The 12,704-nt window shown below is 39.0% G+C and overlaps 1 protein-coding gene across 2 annotated transcripts in view; it reads left to right on the top strand.

The window, feature by feature from the left end:
* Nucleotides 1–12,704, top strand: part of CNTNAP2 (contactin associated protein 2) — a 2,085,708-nt gene that overhangs the window by 1,051,876 nt on the left and 1,021,128 nt on the right. The gene's annotated exons all lie outside the window — the stretch shown is intronic.

The following is a 12,704-nucleotide window of genomic DNA, read 5'->3' as shown; positions in this document are numbered from 1 at the left end:
CTGGATTTGAACTCAGGAAGCTGCATCCAAAGACTGTGTTCAATAAACTGCTCACTAATCAATATCCTGTCCCTCTGCTTGATTCTCCACCAGTCAGGTTGGGACTTGTCTGGGATCAGATGGTGACAGTCTTAAAGAAGTTGAACTTTAAAGAGCCCCAGTAGGAGGGAATGAAATATCTAGTCCAGGTAATTAGAGCCTAGGTCATTTCCTTCTATTGAATTGTATTGCCCACTGCCCGCTCTGATGCTTGTGCATTTATATTTGTCATCTGTCCCTGGATTGAACCTTCTTGTTATTCCAGAAGATAGTAAAGAAAGTGACCTAGAAACACCTCTTTTGACAGATGAGGTTTCCCTACCCATGTGCAGTTAACCCTTGAACAACACGGGGTTGAACTGCATGGGCCCACTTATATGCAAATTTTTTTCAACACTAAACAGTATAGTGCTACACAATCTGTGGTTGGTTGAATCCACGGGTACAGAAGAACTGCCTGTATGGAGAGCCAACTATAAGTTAGTTATACACGGATTTTCGAAAGCCCATGTTGTTTAAGGGTCAACTGTAAGTGCTGCTGGTTACCTAGCAGGTTCTCTACATTATTCTTAAGAAAAAAATGTACCATAACAGGATAGAAGATATCACTGCCTTGATGTTTTTAGAGACCCTGCCATTTTCTTGAGGCCTTATAAAACCACCTTCTGAGCTCGAGAATGAGAGGATCCTTGCTGGGGACAAGAAACCAGAGATCTCTGAAGACTCCGAAGGCTAAAAAGCAATAATAATCAGGTGTAATAGTGATAACGAGTAAGTATACGGCTGCTACCAACAAAACTGCTTCTTCAGGTGTGAGAGGCCCCAGAGTGAGCCCCCTGCCCTTGGACGCAGAGCTCAAGTGGGAAGAGCCTTACTTCCGGGCAGCTGGACACACATGATTCTGTTCATATTGTGTCCACAATTGGGGACAATCAGGCTTCAGGCTTCACCAGTGGTCTCTGGATAGTATGTACTTGCGAGTGTCATTTTCTCAGTGTATCTTATGTGTCAAGCACTGTGCTGATGCAGTATCTTATAGGCAGGTCTTAATCTTCTATGACATAAGGTTATTCCTATTTTACCGATGAGTGTCCTGTATTTTAAGTACTCGCTCCATCCACACAGTAAATAGGGAAAACAGGGTTCATTCACCCATTTCTCTGGCTCCAACCTAGCAGTCGGTGTCTGCTCTTTTAACCTGATGTATCTCTGAATCCTTGACATTTGGGGTATTGTACTGCTTTCGTATTATGCCAGTGTTGTGTCCAGGTGTGTGTGTGTGTGTGTGTTTTCCCTCTTCCATGGCTTACTTGTAAGAATGAGAGATTTCATTCAGATTGTAGGGCAGAACTTGCCCCACTGTGACTTAGTAGAAACTTCATAACTTTGGGAAGACCCTCCAATCACCAGAAGGCTACTACTGCCGGTCTTTGCCTCTAATGAAAGGTTCCATAAACTTTCCTGTAATGCAACTTACAATACCGTATTCACAGCTACATCAGAACAACAAAAACATGGCTCTAACATCCCCAAAATATTGCAGGAATGGAAAAGAAAAATGTATAGCTAAGCACCAGTGTAAAAATGAAATTCTACTCTAAAAATACTGCCTTTGAACCAGATAATAGTTTAGAACTACAGGAAATTTTTATTCCCTTATTTTAAGAACTTTAACTTTTTTCCTTGTTTTTTGATTCCTTCTTCCTGGAAAAGAAATAAGATAATGGAGAAACTTTAACTTTAAACTTTTACTTAAAAGTACATGATGTTTGGGGGCTTCCCTGGTGGCGCAGTGGTTGAGAATCTGCCTGCCAATGCAGGGGACACAGGTTCGAGCCCTGGTCTGGGAAGATCCCACATGCCGCGGAGCAACTAGGCCCGTGAGCCACAACTACTGAGCCTGCGCGTCTGGAGCCTGTGCTCTGCAACAAGAGAGGCCGCGACAGTGAGAGGCCCGCGCACCACAACTAGAGAAAGCCCTCACACAGAAACGAAGACCCAACACACCCAAAAATAAATTAATTAATTAATTAATTTTAAAAAAAAAGTACATGATGTTTAATATTACAACCATATGATTTTTCCTAGTTTCAATTATGTAGAGAAAGTCAACATTTGATTCACTTCAATAACTTTATAGTTTACAAGGCTCGCTTATATTGCTGAATATATTTAAGCTCATTCAAAATACACAGCCTGACATCTTAGATTCAGAAGCATTGACTTGGGCAACAGTTAAGCCAATTTTTTTGTTCTCATTGGAAGCACTGAATTGAAACGCTGTTATATTCTCTAGAACTATCTTGTATTTCATGTTTCAGCAAAGACTTAATTGTTCTTTGAAGAATTTTAAACTCTAAAAATGGTGACAATTTATATTCCAAAGAAATATAATTATCTTGCTCAGAAAGGGGAAGAAACATAGAATTGCCTTTATTTTTAAATTATAATTACAATCATATATTGGCAGCACATGTGAACAATTTAGTTGCAAAATTATGATGGAAAAAGCCTGCAACAAAGAGGAAGTTTGCCTAACAATGATCCCCTGCCAAGGAAAGTGAATTCTATTTATTTATGCGTTTATTTATTTAGGCATAGTGAATGTTTATAGCAGCAATCTGAACTTCACCTTTTTGATTGGCTTTCTTTTTTTAGCACCTATATTTGCTTAACAGTGTTGAAAACTATGTATTTTAGGCTTTGAGTACTATATATTTTTTACATGAAAGTTAAGTATGTTTAATTTTTTTTTACTTATTCTAGAATTTTATAACTCTTTAAATAAAGCTTTCATGACGTCAAACGTAGAGAATAATGAACATTATGATACATATTATAATAAAATCACTTTTCACCCGTTTGCATATAAATGATGGGTACAAAACTCTGTGCGGGGCTTCCCTGGTGGCGCAGTGGTTGAGAGTCCGCCTGCCAGTGCGGGGGACACGGGTTCGAGCCCTGGTCTGGGAGGATCCCGCATGCCGCGGAGCAGCTGGGCCCGTGAGCCACAACTGCTGAGCCTGCGCGTCTGGAGCCTGTGCTCCGCAACAAGAGAGGCCGCGATAGCGGGAGGCCCGCGCAACGCGATGAAGAGTGGCCCCCAATTGCCGCAAATAGAGAGAGCCCTCGCACAGAAACGAAGACCCAACACAGCCAAAAATAAATAAATAAAAAAATTCTAAAAAAAAAAAAACAAAAAAAAAAACAAAAAAAAAAAAACTCTGTGCGGGTTTTAATAGGGAAAAGGAAGTGTGACATAGGGTTTTGAAAAATGAGACCACATACTTAGTATTTAACAATTAGAGTTTGTTATTTACATATACGGCACTGGAGTAAGGGAGGAGAGAGATGCTCACACTGTAGATGAAGAGCTGCGTGTAAGAAGTTCAGTCATAAGATTGACTGACTTTGAGTGGAAACTCTAGGGAAAAAATGCCAGAGGACTGGTTCCTAGAGAATTCAGCATTCTTAGGAAATCAAAGAGAAAAAAAGAAATCAGCCCTGGAAAGAGAAGAATGATTAGAAGTGCTGTGAGACGGAAAAAAAAAAAAAAGAAAGCATGAGGCCCCAGTAAGAGAGAATTTCAGGAAAGATGAGACGCTGACAAGTGTCAAAAACACTTGGGCATCAAGAGACTGAAAAAGGCTTTGATTTGGACAAAGAAAAAGAAATCACTGGTGGCTTTTGAGAAGATAGTTTTAGTGGAGTGATGGAGTTGCTTAGATTAACAGGAAATAAGGGACTAATTATAGAAGTACAGTAGTGCAGTGCTCACTAGGCAGTCTTTCAGGGTCCAATTAAACATTAAGACACCAGCTTACTCAGAAGCCTATTGAACAGGAAGCAAACATGCCAGACAGGGCAACATCAGGTGGCCCTTTCAGTGAGTCCTTGCGGGATTCCACTCAGCTGTCTCACCTGATATGCAGGAGGCAGGCCCTTTGGTTGCCCAGGTAACAACTCAGGCGCAAGGAGATGAGATTCACAATGGCAGGTACAGGAGTCCCCTGCCCTAGTCTCCTTCTCACTGTGGATGTTACCGCCAATAAAAATTCCATAGGCGTCAAACCCATCCAGTTACAATAGTCACCACTCTCTTTAGGGCCCAAAGCTAAGGAATGGCCATCAGGCATTCACAGCAAAATGATATTCTCCTCTCCAGTGCAATTTATTAAAAAATGAGAAGGATGATAGGCAAACTGGGGCAGGAGGGAGTCTCCAGGTCAGGGATGAGCATGAAAAAGGCTAAGGACCCTACATATTTAGGGTGATGACAAACACAGAAGTGAAATGGCTCATCCTGAAACCCAATCTGCATGAAGAACCATGTGGGGCTTGGAGGAATGTAACATGTTGAGTGACTTGCTCAAATGTGCAGGTCCAGTGGGGGATTGGGAGAGACAGTAGAACAGATGGCATCCTACCTCAGTGTTTCTTTCAGCATGTAACAAAGCCTTAAGGATGTGGTAAATACGCAATAAGGAGTTGTTTGATTCAAGTAATGAGTGCAAATGGAGAATCCCAAGTTGAACACCTTAGTGTTAGACTGGTACCATGCAATGATGATGAAGTCTTGTTAAATAAACAATACGGATGAGGTAACTGAGGGCTGGAGAAGTGGCTGCCTAAGCTCGTGTAGGTACTTGGTGACAGTGGGGACTCAGATTCCAAGTCTAGTGCTCTTTTCACTACCCCTTGCTGTCTCCAATAATTCCAGAGGAAAAGCAAATGCTTTTAGTCCCCTGAGCCTCCATACGTGCTTCCACATTCCCTTTTCTACAATCACTTTTTTTTTCCTTGATGGGTCAAACATTTCTGTACCAAACTTTTAACAATTCACAGAGGTGGGAAGAAGAGGCATGGCCTGCCTAGACGTGTAAAGGAAATGGAAATAAGGGATCTTTTCATGTGATAATCTAGAGGTACAAGCCACGGAATTATATTAAATGAGTGTGGTTTCCATTTGTTTCCTTCCAGGATGATTTAGTAAAATTAGCATGAGTGCTATAGTCAGAAAACTGTGTTTGAACGTGTTCTCTTAAGTTTACTAGTGTTGACTAAAAAAAATGCACAACGTGAGAGTTGTGAGTTGTGTCATTTGGGGCCTAATAAGGGCTGTGGCCTGGGAGACAGCTTCTCAGATGGCTCTGAGGAACTGCTCAGAAGGAGTGTGGGGAGGTCAGTATATATATGATTTTAGTGAACAGGGAATACGTGCAGTGAAGCACACAGTTTGGCGGAAGGTTTCTGCTAGTCACGAGGAGCAGACGTCTCCGTTACTGATTTTAGTGCTTGTTTAAATATGAGGAGATGCAAGAAATAAGGCTCATAAAATCTACTCCTGAAAATATCTGAAGGCCTGTTCTGCCAGTTTTTACCAGAGCAGAGTGCCTCATTCCTGACCTCCACCCTGAACTTCTTTCAGGGTGTGTTGAAGGTCAGCAACTAAGGTGGTTAGTGACTTCTTATAGAACCAGATGGTGAGTGACAATTTTTAGTTGGCACTAGGGACCTAGCTGAGGGCACATCACTGAACTTCTCTGGGCATCAGTTCAGAGATTGCTATATCTAGTGTCAGAGTAGGCTTGAAGATTACATAAAATTAAAATGTGGAAAATCATAGGGCACTTTGCTTGGTACATTTCTTTACTCCTTTTTATTTTTCTTTAAATTCTGGTATCCAGATTCTTTTGGAATTTTATCACCGATGCAACCACTTTCTTTTCCTTAAAATAGTTCAGTGATGTAGAAATAGGGAAATTAGTATCTTACATGAAGATAATACTAAGGAAAAGAGGGAAATAAAGTAAGGTTTGAGTTTCCTAACTGGGTAAAAAAATATATATATATCTATATAATTTTAATATTTTATAAACATATATAATTTTTTAAATACAAGTTTTTCAGAGAAGATAAACAGTTTATACTGGGTAAAATTCAAAGAGAATTTTCTTATATGGAGGACATCATAGCAAATAGAAAGCAGTGCTTGTAAGACTTTTTGTTGTTGTTGCTGTTGTTTTAAAAGGCTTCAATAAAAGCGAAGAACGTAGTCTTAAAAGTGAATCCCAGTAACTGAAGCTTCTTTGTTCTAAGGTGTAGGCATTCTGTGGTTTAGGATAAGTCAATGCAAATGTCAAATATAGAATACTGAGAGATGTGGGGAATGCTGTGTTTTTATATTATCTAACCTAAATATGACTTCTCACAATTAGGCTTTTGAAAGAAGCCAGATGACATAAAATTCTAGGTTATACAGGGTCCTTAAACATGAACTCAATTTTGAGAACATTTAGTATTTATACCTATTTCAGTTGTTCTCCCATCCTCTCTGCCTTCCTCCCCCCAAAAAGGAAGAGATTAGATTTATTATTGAGTCAAACATGTTGGAATCAATCAGCAAGTAAAGAGGCTTTGGAAAGTAACATGGATTGCTGAACAGAACATGTCTTTCCAAGGAAACCATGGAAAAGATCCAGAACAGGAGGAAAGTCAACCTTGGAGAAGAGGGAGGTAATGAGCCACATCTAAAGAAAGGTGGAGAGGTCATAGTTTTTTAGTTTGCAATTTAACATGAAATTTCTTTAAGGTAGATCTAAGAAAATATGCCCAATTACTTGTGTTCGGGGATTTAAGAGATATCCCCTAGGACAGTTAATGTAGGAATTTAATGAGTAAAAACAACCTAAATATTTTTCTACTTCTGTCTCCAAGTTACATTTCATGGAAAAGCCCAAGGTATGATGCCATATAGAAGTCTATACCACTGCATCAAAAACACTTTTAATATATGGCAAAAAATTTTAGTGTCACAGCATCACAAACACTTTTACTATATGGTGAAAATTTTTTAAAAAAGAATTATTTTAGCTTATGTATTATCTTCAACAGTTTGAATTGAATTCCAACCATTCATTTAAACTGGGGAGAAAAATTCTGAAAATACGCTAGTGAGCATAAAATGACAAATTGAGATTAAAGGTGCAGTATCCACACTTTAATTTACCATTATTATTATTATATTTTAGAATATGTGAAAATAGTGAAGGATAACATATGATTCTGCCAAATCCTATTTTTTCTCAGATTTTGGAGGGAACATGGCATTCCGTGAGAATATCTTGTAGTGTGCATCTTGCAGAATGTTCTTTGAAAACAGGTGCATATACTTTGGGGCGATGGTCTCTTCATTGCAAGATGTGGGAGGTGGAATGAATAGTCTCATCCGCATGAAAGGACATCCACCTCCCTATGGAAGTAGAAACTCAGAGTGTGGTCCCTGGACCAGCAGCATCCATGCTACCCTGCAACTTGTAAAAAATGTAACTTCTTGGGCACCACCCCCGAATGAGTGAATCAGAAACTGGAGTTGGCTTACTTCACTCAGTATGATAACCTGTAGGTCCATCCATGTTGCTGCAAATGGTGACAAATATGTATCGCTTATATATGGTATCTAAAAAAAAAACAATACAAATGAACTTATTTACAAAACAGAAGTAGACTCACAGACATAGAACACAAATTTATGGTTACCAAAGGGGAAAGCGGGGGGAGGGATAAATTAGGAGTTTGGGATTAACAGACACCCACTACTATATATAAAATAGGTAAACAACAAGGACCTACTGTATAGCACAGGGAACTATACTCAGTATCTTGTAATAACCTATAATGGAAAAGATTTTAAAAAAGAAAAAAAATATATATCTGAGTCATTTTGATGTACACCTGAAACTAACACAACATTGTGAATCAACTGTATTTCAATAAAAATTTAAAAAAAAAGAAACTGGAGTTGGGTCCAGCAATCTGTGTTATAATAAGCCTTCCAGGGGATTCTGATCTAAAGCAGCTACACTTTAAGAGCCGAGAACCACTGCTGTGCCCATGTTTTACAGTCTCTGGCAAGTCATACTGAACCGTTTGTAATAAACATGCTATTCAGAATCAGTCCTAGTGTTATAATTTTAACTTTCAAATATATTTTAAAAATATATAACTAGTAATGCCCTTCTAATTTCTCATTAGTGTGTCCTTTTGGTTTCACATTAGAAGCACTTGGGAAGTTTTAAATATCCTGATGCCCAGGCAGTGGGGTGAAACCCAGGCAGCAGCTTGCTTTAAGGCTCCCCAGGTGATTCCAATGTGCAATGTACATGTAAGGACCAGTTCCTTATTTCTTTCTTGAGCAAAAGTTCTCAGCTCTGACTGTGCATCAAAACTGCCATTTCAGCTTCAAACATACTCTCTCTACCCCCAGGCATTCTGATTCAAAAGGTCTAAGACAATTCCTGGGTTTTTGCATTTCTAAAAGTCTCCGCACTCATGTTGTGCAGCTAGGGCTGGTCCCAATATTTTGAAGCTCTAGGGAAGAAATTTCTCCATATTGGCTCTTGTCAAGTGGTAAGGGGATAGAAACAGAAGTCTTACTGTCACCCAGAACAACTTCTCCTATAGCATTTTTTGATCTGTAGGTCAGAGAAGTGACCTTTCAGCACTAATGATGTTCAAGTGGTGTTTTAAAATTATATTCATTAGGGAAAAAAATGGAAAAGTAATTCATAAATATTCAGTGATGCAAAAATGGTTAGCTGAGGCTAATATTAAAAATGTAGGGTATAATGAGAACCAATTGCTTTAAATCTTCAAGTTTGAAAATCTCAGTTACCTAGAATTTTGTAACAATGGACAATGATTTTGAAAGGTTTTGATGAACCACAGATGGGTAAGCATCTGTTCAAATAAAAATGATTAGTTAGTTGCTGGAAAAGCAGGATATGATTTGAGAGTCATAATTAACCAGAAGCTGGACATAAGTCAGGATTATAACACTTATTATTAAAGCCATGTATAATAATAAAATTTCTTCTACTAATCCTATTTAAAGATTTTTGAGTGCTTAATATGAGCAAGGCACTGTGTTAGGAGCCAAGCAAAAGTTACAAAGAAAAGATAATAGTATTTTATTGTAAAATGCAGACTGTTCTTAAGGACCACGACCCAAAAAGAATGTGTAAGACTTAAGCTAAATTCAGAGGAGGGTAGTGATAGTGAATGTGGAGTATGTTAAGAATCTTATGACTCAGTTTGAAACGTTTAAAACACTGCACTGATTTCATTTGGAGAGAAGATTGGGGAATGACTGAAAATAGAACCTTAAGCATTAGAAAGGAACTAAGTATAAGACAGTGTTTTGGCTGAATTGTGTCCCCCCAAATTTGTATATTGAAATCCTAACCCCTAGTACCTCAGAATGGGACAGTATTTGGAGCTATAGAGTCTTTATACAGGTAATTAAATTAAATTAAAATGGGGATTTCAGGGTGGCCCTAATCCAGTATGACTGGTGTCCTTATAAGAAGAGATTAGGACATAGACACACACAGGGAAGATGGTGTGAGGTCACAGCCCCAGGGGCAGCCATCTGCAAATCAAGGAGAGAGGCCTCAGAAAAAAAGTTGGTCTTGGACTTCTAGCCTCCACAACTGTGAGAAAATTAATTTTTATTGTTTAAGCTTGTGTATTTTGTTATGGCAGCCCCAGCAAACTAATATAGGCAGTAACTTTCTACAGACGGTGTCCTCAGAGGAACAAACACTAGGAAATGAACCAAATATTGCAATGAGTTAGTTAAAATATAAATATAAAAAATATAAATATAAAAAAATATAAATATAAAAAGTAGCTTCTGACTATAGCGATTATCTGGGAGTCTGTGAAGTCTTCTAACAAGTAATAGTTTAAATCAAAAATTATCTATTTTTAACCACTGGTATAAGTAAGCAGTGTTCCTCCTTAATGAAAAAACAAACTTAACTACAGGAACATGTCAGGATTCCACTATAATTTATCTACTACCTTTCTTTGGACCAGATCAAAGATTTGCCTGAAATATTTTGACTTATACATAGTATTAAATAGTGTTAGAGTGACATTATGGTATGTTTTTTCCAATATCTTTTTATTTCCTTCACTCTGAAGGTGCTGTACCCAGAAGGAGTGAATTAGGCTAAGGGGCCTCATGCTGTTACAGTATAGAAACCAATACACACAGTTCCTTCAATTTAGCTTGAGTCATACATATGGATACTTTGATATTTAAATGACCTTCTCTCTCATTTCTCTATCCCCCTAAAAAAAATCTTAAATCTGTTTCATTCTTTGGGGAATCACTTTGAATAAAATGAAAAAACAGTTTGCAAGTAAGACATACAAGGGAGAGAGAGTGTGTGTATTTGTTTGAGTCTTTGGAGATATAGCATCTAGCAAACCTGATCCCAGAGGTCAGTGAAGGCCTCTGGATTCCAACCTGGGAAGCTTTATAGATATAAGCAATGAATTTGTTTTATTTGGTTGACATTTATATGACAGGGACAGACAGATGTGGGGTGAACCTACTCTATTTTTAAAAGGCTAAAGTTAAGGAAAATAGAAGCAGAGGAAGTAGAGACATGTAAGATGATTACACAAAATAAGAGAGACCTCGGGCAGAGCCTGAATCTTCTCTTGCTTTCATATTGTTATATGAGGCTCTTAGGAAAAGCACTCTCATCCAAAACTGTTTGCCCAAAGAAGCATGGAATTTTACAACTAGATATTTATTGTAGGAAGTATTTTTAAGCAACTTTTGAAATACAAATACTTAGCGTAAATGAGGTGTTTGTTTTTTTTTTTTTTGTCCGTTCTCCTCCATGACAAAGTTGGGTAGAATGGTAGGATGAGGTGGGGAGGGGGAAAAAAGATCCCACAGTTTAAAGTGGGGAGGGAAATCATTTTAAGAAGTTGAGGGATTGTGGACAAGGAATGCCAAACAGGAGTGGATGAGCCACGGGAAGAGCAGCCATCACTCACTGGTTCCCACCAGCACAGGTCAGACCACCAGACTTATACCTGGGGAACTTCCAAAGTGGCCAGCCTGGAGCAGTTGCACAGAACCCTTACAGCTGCAAGAACCTTTACAGCAGGAATCGCAAAAATGCCAATCACAATCGCATGGCAGCCTGAAGCAGGACATGTTAGAGCATCAGAACCTCAAGAGAGCTATAGATTCAACAGCGTCCCCCTGCTTGATTATGCCATTGCTCCTAAGCAGTTCTGAGACATCTTGAGATCCAGAAAAATAAAGAAACTCTGCATTTTCTAGACAGAGGTTTCAAATTCTAGATAGAAAGAAGGTTATCATTTATCGAGAATTCTGCAAAGTGCAATAAACTTCTGAGGAGACATGTCTTGGCTTATAGAAAGGGCACCATCTCTTAGGCAATTGAGACTGAGTTCACCCTTACAGTTGCACAGGTAGTTCAGTGCACAAGAACTCTCCGGTAAGGGGTAAGCGAGAGTTGAAATTGAGCCCCTGCCAAGCAGGGCTGTGAACACCCAGAATAAGGGTCACTACTTTCTAGTGTTCACAAATGTGTTTTAAATTGACCAAGTTATGAGGCCAGTAGGCCACCTTTTTAAAATTTTCAATTGTACAAAAAAGTTGTAGAGGCCTGATTTAGTCATTTTCCTGCATGATGTATCATCCTGAGGGACCCGGGCAGGTGAAGCAGCACTGGGGGCTTTGATAGGTAACCATCTCTGTGCTGCAGGAGCTCCAAGTATCTGAGTGCTCTGAGACCAGTACTACAAAGAACAGAGTCCTGCTAGGATACTTCTGCAGCCTAAGAGCAATTCTGCAGCGTTCTATTCACTGAGAAATTTGTGCTTTCATAAAAATGATTTTAAAACCCTATCTATTATTACAGTGAATAAAATGGGATTTTGAACCTATTGTTGGATTTAATTATTATTTTTATGGCAGAACTGGGAGTCTGGGAGTAGTTAATAACAGTTGTTTTTTTACTCTCTTTTATTAAGTCATTTATCACCAGCAAGATTCAGTTTCTAACTTTAGTTCTTTATTTAAGTTTCTAACTTATCTGTTTTTTTTGTTTGTTGTGTATTCCTGTGTTACATCTCTAAAGGTTAGAGAATAACTATTTCATTTTCTCCAGCAAAAGCTATTTAGCAGTCTAGGATAGCATGATGGTTAAATGGTTAAAAAGAAGAGATGATTCGAAATTAAAGCGACTTAACAGTGAGGATTAACAGGGGCATGGAAGGCTACACATCAAACTCATCTCTACTTAAGCTTCACTTTCAACAGCAGATTTTTCCATGGCCTCCTGACTTTCCTGCTCATCTCAATCCCAGGTTCCTGTTAATCAGGCCAAGAGGAGAAGAGATGAAGTTTATTTCGAATAAATGTGTGCCTTATGGTAGTCCAGGCAGCATGCTTTATACATTGCTAAGCCTATTCCTGCTATAAAAATTATATTTATTAAGTCTAGGAACATTACATATTCCTGTAATATTTCAAAAATCGCAACAAATAAAGTTAAAAAAAAAAGCATGGACATTCAAAAGATAACAATAAAGGTAATAGGGGCTTCCCTGGTGGCGCAGTGGTTGAGAATCTGCCTGCCAATGCAGGGGACACGGGTTCGAGCCCTGGTCTGGGAAGATCCCACATGCCGGAGCAACTAGGCCCGTGAGCCACAACTACTGAGCCTGCGCATCTGGAGCCTGTGCTCCGCAACAAGAGAGGCCACGATAGTGAGAGGCCCACGCACCGCGATGAAGAGTGGCCCCCGCTTGCCACAACTAGAGAAAGCCCT

Source organism: Balaenoptera ricei, chromosome 9 (assembly GCF_028023285.1).
Source record: "Balaenoptera ricei isolate mBalRic1 chromosome 9, mBalRic1.hap2, whole genome shotgun sequence".
Classification (NCBI taxonomy): Eukaryota; Metazoa; Chordata; class Mammalia; order Artiodactyla; family Balaenopteridae; genus Balaenoptera; species Balaenoptera ricei.
This window is presented reverse-complemented; position numbering and strand designations above follow the sequence as displayed.